The 14,694-nt window shown below is 36.2% G+C and overlaps 1 protein-coding gene and 1 pseudogene across 3 annotated transcripts in view; one reads left to right on the top strand and one right to left on the bottom strand.

The window, feature by feature from the left end:
* The window catches only part of SHROOM4 (shroom family member 4), a 218,319-nt gene that overhangs the window by 24,850 nt on the left and 178,775 nt on the right, over positions 1–14,694 (top strand). The gene's annotated exons all lie outside the window — the stretch shown is intronic.
* On the bottom strand, positions 5,281–5,399 carry LOC118608266 (annotated as a pseudogene).

Raw genomic sequence — 14,694 nt, 5'->3', positions numbered from 1 at the left:
CCACCACCATTGCTCTTCCGTCTCTGCCCCTCTAACCAAGAGCACTTGCTGGAAATATATTCATATTTTAGAGCTGCCTGCCAATCCTTCCTGCTGGCCCCTAACCTTCAGTGGGCTTCAGCTTGATTTACATGACCAGTAGGGAGAAAAATAAGAATTTTGGTTTAGAAAAATGAAGATAAGATGCCTATACCAGATCGTCCTTTCATGTTAGCCTCCTATTATCATCCCAGACTTAGATCTTAAATATGTAGAATGAAGGAAATTTTGCAACTTAACTTGGTATAGTTTGATTACTCTTATGTCAGGGAAGAGAATATAGCCAAGTGACCTCAAATTAGCTCTAATAATTGGAGGGATTGGGGCAGGGGTGGAGATAAGGGTAGGAGGATTTTGTCCAGGCAAAAGATAAATTTAATTTGAGACTTTACTATGGTGAGGACCAGAGGAATCTTAGTAACCTGGCTGTTTAAATTGCCCCCAGTGCTTCTAAACATACTCATGTAGGCTGCTGTCTCTCTCCTAACTTATTTTTCCCCAAACTGTGTGTGCATTCAGTAAACATGGTTGGGTATCTGTTATGTGTAAGGCTCCTATTTTTGAAACATGGGTTATTTCCTCTCTCTCTCTCTCTCTCTCTCTCTCTCTCTCTCTCTCTCAGCTTAGCAAAGTGACTATTTAAGATGATTATCCAATTATTCATCTCAAGTATAGAATTAGAAATTGAGAACATAAATAGTTCCTGACTTCAGAGAACTTTACTCCATGCCACTCCACCCTCACCAGATTTTTAATTCATATAAAGCAAAATACCCTCCAGTCTACAGTTGAAATTGTTAACCAGGTAGTAACCTTGTTCAAGTTACTACCATTTTCTAGGCCTCATTTTCCCCATCTGTAAAGTGAAGAGCTTAAGGACCCTTTCAGCCTTCAAAAATTCGAATCCCAAACTTTGTTGTCCTTTGTGAGTGCAATATGAAGAGTAACAAATGAATGGAAATGGTGATGATGGTGGTTTATTTTCAGATTTTTTTAAACAAAAATTTTAACTATCCATTTGAATCCTAACTCTTGGGAGTTTTGGGTTTTCAGGCAATCAAGTAAAACTCTTATAATATCCAGTTGTATTTGAAAAGAGATCGAGTGAGTCAGAGATGAAATAGCTGGATCTATTTTGGGTCAGCAATTTAATATTTGTCTTTATATTCATGGTTTATATTGATATAAAACTCTCTGAGGACACAGATTCCTGAGCTGTCATTAGCTTGTATGATGCTTTTATGTCAGTTACAGAAAGACTCTCTTTAAGTGTATTCAGTTCTGTATAGAGGCACTAGGTTGGGAAGTAGAGCCCAGTTCCCATTTACTCCCTCAACTGGGGGCCCTTATGCAGTGCTTTGACGCTAAGTGATTTCATTGCCACTAAGCGATTTCATTGCTAGTGCTTTTCATAATGTTCTTTTCAGATAAGACTCAATTTTGCTTGTTTTTCTAACTTTTTAAATTTGAGTTTTCCAATCAGATCTTATCACTGCTATCACTGACTCATTTTCAGCTGCGGCATCCTTTGAGGTTGCAATGCAATTTTTGCTTCTTCTTCACTTTCCTACCTTTTGCTTGCTATACCATAGCATTGATTCTAGGTCCCACGATTTCTGCCTACTTTTTGTTGACTTTTAAAAATTATCTTATTCATTTTGGCGGCCGAAGTCTCTCACCTGTATGCACACAGAATTCAGTGTCTGTTTTCCTACCCTTAGTATACATGGGGGTGACTCAGGACTCTTTTGCATACTTCCTAACCCAAGGATTTATTACTTAACAGCCGTATAAAGTGGTTCTCACCCAAACACCATACTGGGAGCTCCACAACTAAACCTCTGGCCCCAAGGTGTTTTCTCTTTACAAGATGCTGCCACTGCTTGCTATGAGTTTGGAAGACTCACAAAGGCCACCATTTACTCCACCCACTTCCAGTCTTTTCAGCAGAGAGGGAACATTGTATTACTTTCCTAACTCTAACCCTAATCCCAGACATTACCTCCCTCTGACTTCTTTTAAGAGGTTTGCTTTAACTGGTTCTGGTAGTGGAGATGATGGTGACTGGGCAATTCCCTAGGGCAGGAAAGGGGAACCAAAGTTAGCAAAGTCCAGGTGAAGAGTGTTAGAGGCACATTGTAAGCCTTTCTCTTCTTCCTGTGTGTTCCCAATTCCCTGATTTCAGCACAGAAATATATGTGCCTAATTCCCATCCATGGGGAGTCTAGGTAGCTGAGAATGCTGGTTTTTATTAACTATTTCTTGGCCTGGAATATTGAAGGAGAAAATCCCAAAGACCCAGATGATTACCTTTGGATTATCCTCCACAAACTGCTTCATGTTTAGGTCACTGAATGCAATATCCACAATACTATTTTAATTATTTGTATCAGTGAGCGTGTGAGCTCTTATAAAGCTAGATCCCGCTTTTCCAAAACCTGGGTACCCAAAATAGTCATACCATCAACTTTTACCTCATTCTATATTATCTTTTAAAACCATCAACTATTTATTTTCTCAATTGCCTTTAAAACTCCCTGCTTATAAACAGTAGAGAACATGGATTCTGAAGTCCTTCAGACCTGAAGTCAAGTCTAGTTGTGTAAGCTTTGCCTTATGTAAAATAAGACTACTATCAATCTCATTGAAGAATTGCGAGAATTCAGTAAGACTATATATGTTAAATTCCCAGCACATGGTTCATCGTGGAAATATTTCTGTAGTTATAATTATTAACAGTCCAAATTTTGAAATATTTATCATAATTATATTCCAAAGAAACATTTATAATACCTAAAACTCATATAATGGTAACTGTTGCAGATGCTGTTTAAGAGTGTCCCATTGCTTCACTCATTTAATTCTCACAACTACCTTTTAATACTTATTAGTATCTCCATTTCACAAATAAGGAAATTGAGGCACATAGAGGTTAAATAAAATGCCCATACTCACCCAGCTGGAAAGTAGTGGGATCAGGTTTGTGATCTCAGGTTTGGTAGGTTCTAGTTTCCGTATTCTTAACCATTACGCTATATTAAATAAATTTGATCATGGTTACTTTTAAATATGGCCTTTAAAACTATTTTTGTTGGTAAGTGCTTACTGAGGCCTTCCTGGATGAGAGGGGTTGAGACAAAGGAAGAGAAATATGTAAGTTACTACCTTTTAACTATCTTAGCATCTAAGAGAGGAGATGGACAAACACAGGGGGGAGAGTAGGGACAACTTGGAAACAGTGAATACATTTGTCAGTTCATTATAGCTGTCAATATTTTGCTTTACCTTGACAGCTGTAGGGCCTTCTAGGCTAGTACTTCTCAAACATTACTGTGCATGCGAATCACCTGAAGAATACTCTTAAATGCAGACTTTGTTTCAATAGGTCAGAGAAAGCTGGAGATTCTGCCTAAGGAACTCCTAGGTGAGGATGATGATATTGTCTAGAGACCACATTTACTAGAAATATATGACGCATCAAGGGCCTACTAGATAATACAATGCTTTCTAGAGAAACAAAGACATGTTGAAGATTTTAAGGTGACCAAATGGAGGCTGGAATGATCATTGGAGAATGTCATAGAAAAATTGGTTTAAAAATCGGTGTGATACGTGAAGAGAACTTGGGGTCTTTGTGTAGTCTGAGAAAAGTATTAATATGGTCAGAAAGGTGGTTCTTGCTGCTGAGTGGTAGGTGGATAGAGGCAGCCAGAGACTAGAGGAGATCGCTCTCAGAGACTAGTGTGGAAATTCAGGCAGTGAGAGGGTAAAGGCTGGGAGTGTAATTATGGCAGTGGCATAAAATGGGCAGGAAAGTCTTGCTCCAAGAGACATTAATTGCTGTAAACCACCAAAAATTCAGCACAATTAGGATCTCTTCAATAATAGCTCAGAAGTGAACAGTACTCTAATGTTTGAAAAAATTACTTCCACACCCATTATCTCATCAACACAGAAACTATGGGAAATTAGTAGTTCCTTTCACCCCCATTTTACAAATGAAATTGAGATACTGTAGCAACCACTTAAACCATGTCTGAGAAAAGGCAAAGTTAATTGTAAGAAAAAAGACATTGTGCAAAGGGAAACAATTACTCCTCTTACTTTTACAAGTTGATTTTTTCTTATTAACACAGTAATATATTTTGATTATTAAAAAATATATATTTGAGATAATGCTACATGGCTATATTGTCTGTATCCCTCCTTCAAATTTTTCCATCAACGTATGGCTTTTTCCCCCTTTCATTCGAAATTTTTTGAAAGCTTAATTTTAAATTACTGCATAACAATAGCCCCCTATAAATGCATTGTGATTTTTTTATTATTTTGTATTAGTTTCAGATATAGAGTACATTGGTTAGACATTTATATCATTTATGAAGTGATCCCTCGGTTACTCTAGCACCCATCTGGCACTATTACAATAATATTGATACATTCCCTATGCTGTACTCTACATACCCCTGACTGTTTTGTAACTACTAATTTGTACTTCGTCATTGCACCTTTTTCACCACCCCCCAACCCCACTCCCCTCTGGCAAGATACAGAGAACAAACTGTTCTCTGTATCTGTCAATCTGTTTTCATTTATTTTTTCCCTCAGATTCTGCATGTAAGTGAAATCATATGGTATTTATCTTTCCATGTCTGACTTATTTCACTCTACATAATACCCTCTAGGTCTATCCATGTCATTGCAACTGGTAAGATTTCATTTTTTTTTTTATGGCTGAGTGATATTCCATTCCATATATGTACCACCTCTTCTTTATCTAGTCATCTACTTATGGGCACTTAAGTGGCTTCCATATCTTGGCTATTGTGAATAGCACTGCAGTGAACATAAGGGTGAATAGATCTTTATGAATTAGTGTTTTAATTTTCTTTGGATAAATACCTAGAAGTAGAATTGCTGGATCAAAATATTGTTCTATATTTAATTTTTTGAGGGAACTCCAAACTGTTTTCCATAGAAAATAGGCTGTGCCAATTTGTAATCTCACTAACAGTGTACTAGGGTTCCATTTTCTCCACATCCTCACCAACACTTGTTTTTTTTTTTTATTTATTGATGATAGCCAATCTGGTACATGTGAGATGATACCTCATTGAGGTTTTAATTTGCATTTCTCTGATTATTAGTGACCTTAAGCATCTTTTCATATGTTTATTGGCCATCTGTATTTCCTCTTTGGAGAAATGCCTTTTCAGGTGTTCTGCTCATTTTTTTTTTTTATACCTACAGCACCTGGTATTCCTAAGTGGTCTCCCATCCAAGTGCTAACCAGGCGCAACCCTGCTTAGCTTCTGAGATCAGATGAGATCGGGTGTGTTCAGGATAGCATGGCTGTAGAAAGTTCTGCTCATTTTTTAACTAGATTGGTTTTTCTTGTTATTGTTGAGTTTTATGAGTTCTTTATAAATTTTGTATATTAATCCCTTGTCAGATATATCATAGGCAAATATCTTCTCCTGTTCAATAAGTTGTCTTTTTGTTTTGTTGGTTTCCTTTGCTGTGCAAACACTTTTTAGTTTGATATAGTCTCATTTGTTTATTTTTTCTTTCGGTTCCCTTGCCCAAAGAGATATAGCAAAAAAAAAAATTACTAATAGTAATACCAGAGTGTTTACTGCCTATGTTTTCTTCTAGAAGTTTTAAGGTTTTAGGTCTTATGTTTGTAAGTCTTTAATCCATTTTGAGTCTATTCTTATATATGGTATAAGAAGGTGGTCCAGTTTCATTTTTTTGCATGTATCTTTCCAGTTTTCTCAACACCATTTATTGAAGAGACTGTCTTCAGCCCATTGTATATTCTTGCCTCCTTTGTCAGAGTTTAAATGACCATGTAGGTGTGGGTTGATTTATGGGCTCTCTATTGTGTTCCATTGATCTATGTGTGTTTTTTATGCCAGTATGCTGTTTTGATTACTATAGCCTTGTTGTATAGTTTGATATAAGGTAGTGTGATACTTCCAACGTTGTTCTTCTTTCTTAAAATTGCCATGACTACTCAGAATCTTTTATGGTTCCGTATAAATTTTTGGATTATTTATTTTAGTTCTCTAGAAAATACCATTGGTATTTTGATAGGGGTTGCATTGAATCTATAGATTATTTGGAGTAGTGTGGCCATTTTAAAGATGTTAATTTTTCCTACCCCTAAGCATATGCTTCCATTTATTTGTATATTCTACAATTTCTTTATTCAGTGACTTATAATTTACTGAAAACAGGTCTTTTACCTCCTTGGTTAATTTGATTCCTGGGTATTTTACTGTTTTTCAATACAATTGTAAAAGAAAAAGATAGTTTTCTTAATATCTCTTTCTGATAGTTCATTATTGGTTATAAAAATGCACCCGACTTCCAAATATTAATTTTGTATCCTGCTACTTCCTGTATTCATTGATCAGTTCAAACAGTTTTTTAGTGGAATCTTCAGGGTTCTTTATATGTAGTGTCATGTCATCTGCAAATAATGACTCTTTTACTTCTTTCTTTCCAATTTAGATGCCTTTTATTTATTTTTCTTGTCCAATTGATGTAGCTAGGACTTCCACTACTATGCTGAATAAAAATTGTGAAAATAGACATCGTTGTCTTGTTCCCAATCTTAAGAAGAATGCTTTTAGCCTTTTCCCATTGAGTACTATGTTAGCTGTAGGCTTCTCATATATGGCCTTTATTAAGTTGAGGTATATTCTCTCTATTCCCACTTAGCTGAGAGTTTTTATCATAGATTGATGCTGATTTTGTCAAACACTTTTTCTAGGATGCATGATAATTTAATTTACTAATTTCATGTAATTGACCATTTAGATTTCCAGTTTTTTTGCCATTATAAATAACGTTGTGGAGAACATCTTTGTACACATATCTTGGTTGGAGCATCTGATAATTTACTTAATGACATATCAACTCTTTAAGAAGTCTTCTTACTGATTTACAACTGAACTGATTTAATGCTTGATAAAAGCATTAAGAGCATTAGGCCTATGGCTTGGGGAAGTTACATAAGCATCTTTCCTTGTCTCAGATTATTACATGGTGAACTCTCGCTGGGCCCCAGGTTCAGGAAATCATGTGTTGGAAAAGTCTGCTGTACTTTGGTGTCATCGCCCATCTTGGGTCTCCTCATCTTGTCCATCTGTAACAGATATGACTACTCATTGGAATCTAGACTGGGATAGCAGTGAAGTGGTGGAGAGACATGAAATACAAAGCCTTGTTCCATAGTTCCTGCCTACAAAGGGCTTATCAGCTCTTTGGGGAAAGAGGCTAGACACATGTGGGATAATTAAGGACCAGATCAAATTATAGCACCAACTTATGTAGCTTGAAAGTCTGTAGAGAAAAAGCAAATATATTAATGATATTATGGGTGATTTTTTTTTCTTTTTTGCTAACCTATATTTTCTGCCGTATCTACATGGAAGAAGTAGGAAGGTAGTGTGGTTTGAATCTAGAGTCTATGGTGAACTGAAATTCTGTCCTTTATCTTTTGTGTTAACTTAGGAAAGTTATTGAATGTTTTCAAGCCTAATTTTTTTCTGTGAATTGTGGGTAATAATATTATTTATATGTAGTGACATGAAGAAATGATCTAAGCCACTAAGTGCTTAGTCTTGTGCTGACAAACAGTGATGCTTATTACTAAGTAATAAGTACTACATAATATTATTATTAACATTATTAGATATTATTTAAATAATAGGTTAAATATGGATAAGTAGTAATATGTATGTTTATGTGTGTATATATATTCCTACCTGTCGTTCTATATACATACATACACACACACACACACACCTGTTGTTCTTTGTAAATATAACAATATATACATATACACAAACACACATATAGTTATATTTACAAAGAATAGAATAGTTAGGAATTTAAAGAAGCATTGAAATCCAATTTTGATTGGCCCTACTTCAGGAAAGAAGCTTTTCTCTGTCACCAGGCTACCAAGGAAAAGTTGCTGCTACTTCCCTCTCCCACCACCACCAATGTTGGAGGCTTGTTTCCTTAGCTGTGGTATTCAGCAGTGGGTTCAGTGGAAAGACTACAAATTATGGAGCCACAGATATCTGGGTTCAAAGCCTGGCAGTTCTCTTTCCTAGCCAGGTGCTCCTGAGCAATTTCTGTGAAGCAACTCCTTGTATCTCAGTTTCGTCATTTGTCGAATGACAATAATTTTTATGTAGCAGGATTGGTGTCAGGAGAATTAAATAATAGTGCTGATATGATTGTATTTGGTCCCTGGTTGAGTGCAAATTATTTTATTTTCCTTTTCTCACTGGAATTTCTATTTGGCTTTTGCAGTACCACACCCTCCACTTCTCCTAGTCTGGACTAGGGACAAGTTGTCTCATATCTCATAACTTGATGAGACTTTGGCCCCTAACAATATATTCTTTTACTTGTCACCCAAGTCAAATGTTAGTTTCTTAACATGAGTAAGTAAAAGTGTCCTTTATACCAGCTCTTCAGAATTTTGCTTCCCAGACTCTGTTCCTTCAACTTCCCTTTTACTTTCCCTTTTGAACTTGCCATTTCCTTCTCTTTACTTGCCTTTGAGTTGCCCCTCTGTTGGGATGAGGGTTGGGGGCCTCTCATTATCAATGCTAAACGTTTTTTTCCAGCTTCGGAGTTCTTGCTATGGCACTAGTGCTAGAAATTAGACTGTCTATTGGTCAACCCTCCCCCAGCCCTACTCTCAATATTCACACCTAGAATACTCTCCCAAGTATGATCTTTAATCCAAATTGGGCCTGTTCTGGTCTGACTGGTTTGGTGCTGATTTTATTTTAATTTTTATACTTTATTATTTTTTTCAGTTATAGTTGGACATACACTACTATATTAGTTTCAGGTGTACATCACAGTGATTAGATATTTATTTAACTTATGAAGTGTTCACCTGATAAATCCAGTACCCATCTGACACCATACATAGGCATTACAATGCTACTGACTATATTCCCCATGCTATACTTTACATCCCCATGACTATTTTGCAACTAACAATTTGTATCTCTTAATCCACTCCCTCTTTAGCCCTCTCATCCCCGAATCTGACAACCATCAAAATGTTCTCCGTATCTATTAGCTTTTTTCTGTTGTTAGTTAGTTTATCCTGTTCTATAGCTTCCACATATGACAGTTGTCTTTCTCTGACTGAATTACTCCACTTAGCACAATGCCCTCTAGGTCCATCCATGTTATTGCAGATGACAAGGTATCATTCCTTTTATGGCTGAGTAATATTTCATTGTGTATGTATTTGTATGTATGTGTGTGTATATGTGAGTATACATACATACATACATACACATATACCACCTCTACTTTATCCATTCATCTATTGATGGACACCAAGGATGCCTCCATATCTTGGCTCCTGTAAATAAATAATGCTGCAATGAACATATGAATTTATGTGTCCCTACAAAGTAGTGTTTTGGGTTTCTTCACATAAATACAGAGAAGTGGGATAACTGGGTCCTTCATTGTCCCTTGTTATAGCCTCTGTTTTAAAGCCTATTTTGTATTGTATAAGTATTGCTTTTCCATCTTTTGTTTCCAATTTCATGAAATTTTGCAGGCCAGAAGGGATTGGCAGGAAATGTTCAAAGTGATGAAAAGCAAGAACCTACAACCAAGATTACTCTACCCAGCAAAGCTATCATTCATTTAGAATCAAAGGATGGATAAAGAGCTTTCCCGACAAGAAAAGCTAAAGGAGTTCATTACCATCAAGCCAGTATTACAGGAAATATAAGAGGGACTTCTTTAAGAAGAAAACAAAAAAAGAAAAAAATATAAATAATAACATGGTAATAACTACATATCTATCAATGAGTACTTCAAATTAAATATAATTAAATGCTCCAATCAAAAGATAGAGTGGTTGAATGTATAAGAAAACAAGACCCTTACATATTGTCTTTTTCTTTTCCTCTGAACCATCAGGCACAAGAGCTATAGTGGAAAGATCCCTTAGATACCACTGACTCTCCTACTCAGAGCCATTCCTAAGAATCTATGCTGCCAGTTAAGACAGTTGACACCACAAAGCCCTAAAAATATTCTAGGCTCAAACTGGTTTCTTCTCTGCTCTTAAGGCCCAGTATTTCTGATATCTCAATCAAGTATCGAGAAGCTTGGAGCTGATCCAAAGCTGCAGCTTCAGGAAGGTATTAATACTGCTTGTTCCTTGGCATCTCAGAAGGAGTACTGGGAAACAAGTGAGGGAAAAAGAAAAATATTATTTACATAGGGATGGTGATTTAAGATATAAGGGTCAATTTAAGAAACAACCATATGGCAAAATTACATTCTGCCAAAATGTTGTTGAAGAGATTATCCTTTGTATGTTTTTTTAAAATTGTCCCTTGTATAAGTTTATGTAGAACCCATGACTGAACAATAGTTTGCCTCCTAACAAGTTAGTTTGTTTCCTTTTATCAGATCAAGGTTTTAGAACCTATAGTGTTTGCCTTTATGCCTTGGCTACTGGGAAGCTCAGATCAAATTTGAATTTTCAACTGAAGCATATATCAACAAAAGACTTTCTTCTTATAAAATAAAATCATCTCTCCTCTGTGCCTTAAAGCTTCTTTTAAATTTATGATCCTGTGATATAAGAGTTTTTATAGTAAGATACTTCAAATCTTTTTGGATATAAGTAGGATACTTAGTGGGTAGGGATTGTCATCCTTGTTTTATGGCTACTCTGGGAAGTAGGCTAAAGTATGAGAGAGACTCTCCGGTCTCACTTGGACAGGGCAACAGACCTTGCAGGGAGAAATACTCCCACAAGCTTAACTTAGATGGGGAGAGGGAGCTGTGCATAGTCTTTGGAATTTTGCATTGCAGGCTCTCTATTCTCCAGTCCCATGCTGCTCTTTTCTGAATTTTTGATGCAGCTGGTTCAGGTGGAAAATAGCACATTTTAGACATTTCAACAAGAGTACTGTTGCTGCCTGGCATCACTCTGAGTCACCAGGGAGAGTGAGGTATCTTCTTCAGTGTGAACTTATAACATGCAATGACAGGGAACCAGGGTCCTAGATTCCTGTAGCACCTCTAAGAATGTGGTTGTGAGTCCTCAATTTGGGAATTCAAGGAGATAAATCATCTTCAGTTGGATACCTTTGCACCTTGGAGACCTTTACCAGAAAAGGGGAATTGCTCTGTAGAGTAGGCTTTCTTGCCTGTATTCTACCTCAAATGTGAGACAACATTGCTTCAGGGGACAGGTGTCACCACCATCAGGTTAATTTTCCTAAAGCCCAGCTTTGATAGGGTCACTTTTCTTCTCATCACTCTTCTTTGGATTTGCCTTCATGCTCATGTCCTTTCATCCATTTTGGTCATCGTGCTCGGGTAATTGCTTTTAGCTAAAACATAACTTATTTATGAAGCTGCTTAAGGAGCTTTGGTGTCAATATGACCTGGAATTAAATTTGGGCTTTGTCAAACTGAAGCAGTGAGGGCTGACCCTTTCTGAACCCTGTTTTCTCACTTATAGAGTCAAGGGTACTTCCCTGATATGGTTCTTGTGAAACTTAGTATTTTAAGGCAAGATATATCATTTATTGAGCAAATATTATTCATATTATCATTATTATCTCATATATCCTTTAAGTCATATACTAAAATGAGCAAATAAGACAAAATCATGAATTATTGGAAATTCCTCCCGAAAATCTCTTGTATTTTAGTAGAGTACTATACCTATGTATAGAACCCTATACAGTAGTTCTTTAAGTTTGTGAAACTCTGAGGTAGACTAAAGAAAGGAATGGGATCCTCTTTCCCTTACTGGCTATCAAGTAGCAAGTTGCCATAAATTTGAGTTACCCATGAAGAAGGCCATGTGACAAGCACATGAAAGCAGCCTCTAGCTGACAACTAGCAAGCATCAAATAGCCTACAAGGAACTGACTCCTGTCAATAGTCATGTGAGCTTGGAAGCAGATCCTTCTCCACTTGAACCTTAGATGTGACCCCAGCCCTGACCAATACCTTAATTACGGACTTGCAAACAAACGAGCTAAGCTGTAGCCTGGACTCTTGACCTAAAGAAATGGAGAAAAAATATGTGTTGTGTCAAGCCAAATGAAAATAAATAAATAAATAAATAAATAAATAAATAAATAAATAAAGGAACACATGGAAAGTGTCTATGCAGGTATCTGGGTGTTCAAACCATTATACCTCTAGGATGACCATCAAATTCCTAGTGGTGAATAGGAATAGTCTGTGGAGAATTCTAGAGGCTTTCTTTGTTGGATTTGGTTCATTTTGTTTTCACATTAAACCACCACCTTAATTCACATTAATTGAATTGTGGTTGTGAAAACTTATATTGTGTGTAAAGCTTAGCTCAGTTTCTGTCACTATCAGTAAAGACTTAATAAAATGTTAGGTGCTATTTTTCTTAGTACTAGTAATAATAGTAGCACTAGTAAGATATGTAACAGCACCTAACACAGGGCCATTGCTCAATAATATTTGCCAGATTTGAGTAATTGGATCTGTATACATGCTAGTCTTTTAAAGTGTAGCAAAAAAAGGATTTGGCCACCTGCTTCCTGTCTTTCCAAGTTTCCTGCTGTGGCTCCTTGTCCATTGGTTACATTTCAACCTGAAGTTTGTTTTCAAGTGATTCTGAAGGCAGGAGTCTGCCTTATTCATCTTTGTACCCTCACAGTACCTGGCAAATGATAGGTACTCAGTGAAGGAATAGATGGATGGAGGAAGCAGAGATTTGAATCAAAAAAGGACTCTGCTTGCCTTTCTGAGATTTCAGGCACCAGGCTTCAATTCTGCCTATTGCTGCTTTTCCTGTTTTTGTTTTGTTTTGTTTTGTTTTGTTTTTTGTTTTTGTTTTTTTTTGGCATCAGGCTTTGATGGTTCTGCTTATTCCTTGAAACTTTACTCTGACCTGGAAACAGTTGTACTCTTAATAGGATCTCTCTAGCATAAGTACTCAAAAGTATAAAAAAGCTGGCTTTTATACTTTCTTTACATTGAACACTTCAAGGGAGAAATGCCCCTTGAGAAGGAAGGTGATAGAGCAGCAAATAAGAGCATGAGATTTAGAGTTAAGAGAAAACCTTAGTTCAAATCCTAGTTTTGTCACTTCTAGCTATGTGTCCTTGGGAAGTCCCTTAAACTCTCTGAGCTTCAGTCTCCTTTCCTCATCTGTAAGATGGGGGACAATATTATACAATATTACATACCTCTTGGTGTTATGGGGGTTAAAATACTGTAAGTGTGCTTAAAGCCATTGTACATAATAATTGCTCAATAAATGTTAGTAACTATTGTTGTTGCATACCATATCCTCTCTCCTTTTCAAAATGAATATAGCTTTATTGTTTTCCACGTCATCAAAAACAGTAGTTTGTTGTTTTAATATTAACTTAAAAAATACATAAAAGTTTAAAGAAAATTAAAATTACCTGCATTCCTACTACCTAGAAATAACTAGCATTGATAATTAGGGGGATATATATATATATATATATATATATATATATATATATATATATATATATCTCACACTTTATTTTTCTATGTTTACATATACACACACATTAAAAATGCAATTATTTATGTATTATTTTGTAGCTCACTTTTTTTAAAACCTAGCAATACATTCTATAAATATTTTTAGATCTACATAAACATTTCAGTGACTTCATAGTATCACATTTTATGACTATATGAATACTATAAAAATTGTAATTTACTTTGCTTCTAATGTTTTGCTATTATAAATAGTGCTACATTGGCCAATTGTGTACTTACACCTTCACATACTTTTCTAATTATTAAGAGATATTTATAGAAGAAGCAGAATTACTAGGTTAAAGGGAATACACTTTAAAAATTATTTCATTCATTAATTACAGTATACACTGATTAATCTTTATTAAATGTGATAGTGAATGGGAGGAAGCTTTCTAAACTGTCAAGTGCTGTATAAATATGAGTTATTGCAATTTAATTGCTATTGTTAGAGGTTTGGCAGATTGATGACCTTAAGGATTAAGAGAGGGGAGAAGGCTTGATTTCCATGAAATATATGGACATGTATACATAAGTGGATGCTTACTATTTATTTTAAAGCAGTGGTCCCTGTCCTCTTTGGTACCAGGGACCAGTGCTCCTATGAGAATCTAATGCCTGATGATCTGAGGTGGAGCTGAGGTAGTGATGCTAGCACTGTGGAGCTGCTGCAAATACAGATGAAGCTTCGTTTACTCTCCCTCCACTCACCTCCTGCTGTTTGGTCTGGTTCCTAACAGGCCACTGACCAGTACTGTAGCCCCGGGGTTGGGGACACCCTGTTCTAAAGAATCTACATTTGTACTCCCTCCCCCAAACTGCCAAGGTGAAGACTCTTGAAATGAAACAATTGATTTTAGATATGGTTGCTTCCAGACAGATGTTCAGAGCTATTCTTTGACAAATGCAAATTCTAGGAAATCACTTGAATAGAGAAGTACAAGGTCTCCAAAGCTACTTATGACCTGAGTTGTTCGACTACACTCTTGAGAACCAAGCCTGAAGTTCTGGCTACTTTTTTTGTGTTTGTATGGAGGAAAGGGTTTTAGGGAGAAATCATTTTTT

Source organism: Rousettus aegyptiacus, unplaced genomic scaffold, assembly GCF_014176215.1.
Source record: "Rousettus aegyptiacus isolate mRouAeg1 unplaced genomic scaffold, mRouAeg1.p scaffold_m13_p_9, whole genome shotgun sequence".
Taxonomy (NCBI): Eukaryota; Metazoa; Chordata; class Mammalia; order Chiroptera; family Pteropodidae; genus Rousettus; species Rousettus aegyptiacus.
Note: the sequence above shows the minus strand (reverse complement) of the source record. Positions and strands in the feature narration are given on the sequence as shown.